This window comes from Macrotis lagotis, chromosome 3 (assembly GCF_037893015.1).
Source record: "Macrotis lagotis isolate mMagLag1 chromosome 3, bilby.v1.9.chrom.fasta, whole genome shotgun sequence".
Taxonomy (NCBI): domain Eukaryota; kingdom Metazoa; phylum Chordata; class Mammalia; order Peramelemorphia; family Peramelidae; genus Macrotis; species Macrotis lagotis.
Window position 1 is genome coordinate 651,654 of NC_133660.1, and position 2,946 is coordinate 654,599.

General features: G+C 39.5%; 1 pseudogene; it reads right to left on the reverse strand.

Annotated features, from left to right (window-relative positions):
• Positions 1-1,924: 1,924 nt before the first annotated feature.
• LOC141515939 (enoyl-CoA hydratase domain-containing protein 2, mitochondrial pseudogene) lies at positions 1,925-2,560 on the reverse strand (annotated as a pseudogene).
• Positions 2,561-2,946: the final 386 nt, after the last annotated feature.

Genomic DNA, 2,946 nt, shown 5'->3' on the forward strand with positions numbered 1-2,946 from the left:
TATATATATATATATAATATATAAAGATTATATTGGAATAGATTGGTAGAATTCATTTGTAAATTCATGTGGTCCTAATGTTTTTATTCTTAAGAAGCTTATTTATGACCTGTTCAGCTTCTTTTTCTAAAAGAGGTTTTTAAAGATATTATTTAGATAGACTATTTCCTCTTCTGTTTCTATTTTGTAAATATTCTTCCATTTCACTTAAGTTGTTAAATTTATTGGCAGATAGTTGAGTAAAATATCTCCTAAGATTATTTTGATTTAATCTTTATTATTGGCATATTCAACATTTTCATTATTAATTTAATAATTTTTCTTTCATCCTCATTTTAATCATATTAACAATACAGTTTCTATTTTTTAATAAAACTAATTTTAGTTTTATTAATTTCATGATTTTCTGTTATTCAATTTTATTAATCTCAATTTAATTTCTATATCAACTATGACATTTGATTGGAGATTTTAAATTTGTTTTTTTTCCTACATTTTTAATTGCATGCTCATTTTGTTGATCTGCTCTATTTCTATTTTATTCTGATTACTGATTTTGCTGCATCCCATAGATTTTGGTATGTTATCTCACTATTGTCATTTTCTTTAATGAAATTATTTATTGTTTCTAATGACTTGTTCTTTAACCCAGTATTTCTTTAAGATTAAATTATTTGGTCTCCAATTAATTTTTAGTCTGTGTTTCCACGGGCCCTTACTATATATAATTTTATATAACATTTTAAATAATGTGAACTTATTAAACCTCTATTTATTTTTATATTGCTGTTTATTTATGTTTTATGTTTACCTTCCTATGTTTTTCTGAATTCTTGTAGGTCAATTTTGCATTCAATTATAGTCTTATCTTCACAGATATCTGAAAGTCATTAAGTCTTAAATTTTCATTGTTCCTCATGCAGGATTTCACTCAGCTTTACAGTAAAATCAATTACTTTGTTCTGTGGATTGTCCTTTTTCATGTAGAACTTCCTAAATCTTCTATTATTCTGCCTGAAACTCTAAAGTATTTAAAATTTTTTTTCAATATACTTGTAGTATTTTCTTCTTGATCTAGTACTTCAAAATTTAGCTCTAATGTTCCTGTGAATTTGTGTCTTGGGATCTCTTTCAGGTGGTAATTAGGGAATTTTTTCAATTTCTATTTTATCCTCTTGTTCTAAAACTTCAGGGCAATATTCCTGAATAAGATTTTGAAGTATAGTGTTTAGACTCTTTTTTTTTTTGATCATCACTTTCTGGAAGTCCAACAATTCTTATGTTGTCATCTTTTGCCTTCTGGATGAGAGGCAAGACATAAAAACCTGGGTTGGACTCCACTCAGGGTTAGTCAGTCTTCTCTGACCTGCTGGTCCAGCCAAGCTCAGCTTGTCTTTTGTTTTGTCTCTGCCTTTCTTTACCTACCATTTTCTTATGTATTGTGATATTGAAAAGCTGGGCTTAAAGTCAGAAAAAGAAAGTAAATTTTTGTTTTAGTTCCACCCTTGCTTTCCCTAGTCTGAATAACAATATAGGCAGATCTGAACTCCAGTAGCCAGTGGCATCATAATGGTGAGCCAGCCAGAATGAAATCTCTGCCCAGACGTGGGAAGTTGGATGGAGCTGCATAGGTAAGAAGCACAGATCGTTTTTGTAGATACTAGATTTTTTTAGAAAAGTAGGAAAATTATTGGATCTAGACCTCCTTCTGTGTTTCCCTTTTCCCAGAAAATGGGAAAAGGTTGAGTTTTGTGGGGAGTCAGCCAAGCTGATCCCATGTGGTGTTTTGTCTGCCCTTGTGTGGACCTGCCTTTTTTTTTTTGACCAAGGTGAAAAATTTTATGAAAGCAAAGAATGTGCTCCTAAGAGCCTCCGGAGGCCTAGGCTGCAGGGTGGTGGGCATCCCTGGAATGCACTATTAGAGTCACTCGCCAATAAAGTGGGGTGGCCGCTTCTCCAGAAGGCCGCCATCCCTTCCAGCCTGTCCTGGGTTGGAATGTTCTGGGCATAACACATTCCTTCAATGGCCATATCGGATGCAATGTCCACCTCCATTCCTTTGTCAGGGGCCACTTTTCCCATTCTCACTGCGATGGGGGCCTGAGGCACTATCTCCCTGGCCAGTTCTAGAGATCTGTGGTAGGCAGCGCTGCCCTCCTGATGCTGGGGCACGGCGTGATTCACTAGTCCGATAGCCTTCGCTTCTTCCCCGTTGTTTCGTCGCCCGGTGAAGATGAGCTCCTTAGCCAGGCTCATGCCCACACACCGAGGGGGCGCTGGGTGCCCCTGCCCCTGGAAGGAGTCCACGACTTGTTTCTATGAGTGCCATGATGGCAGAAGAAGCTGGCACACGGAGATCACAGGCCAAGGCCATCTCGAGGCCCCCATCTAGAGCAAATCCATCAATAGCCGCAATGGCAGGCGCAGGGAATGTGGCGATCTGGTTCATCAAACTCCGGAGTTTTTGCACAAAAGCAGCCACCTCGGCCTCATTCATTGGCTCTCGTTCTTTCAGATCGGCACCTGCACAGAATACTCCCTTGACATCACTCTTAAACACAACTGCGGACACTTGTCAAGAGGAAGCTCGTCCAAGGCTTCTGACAACTCATTGACGGAGACTTTGCCCAGAGCATTTGGGGCCCGAGGTCTATGCAGCAAGATCTCCATGATCCCTGGTCCTGGGCCCCGCGGGGCGCCCACGCGGGTCTCGGGCTCAGGGCCGCGGGCCGGGGGCGCAGGCGGGCAGCGTCCTCAGCAGGAAAGGAGTGAGAGTTCTTAAGGAAGGGTGGTTGGGGTATATTCAATTGATGTGTTTGCCTACCTATAAATTGATGAGATTTTAAAACACGAGGAAAACTTGGTACCAAGACAGCCCCGCCACACACACAGCTGTGTACTAGCTCCTTGAAAGGAATTAGATTTGATCAGCAAAACACCTTAGCT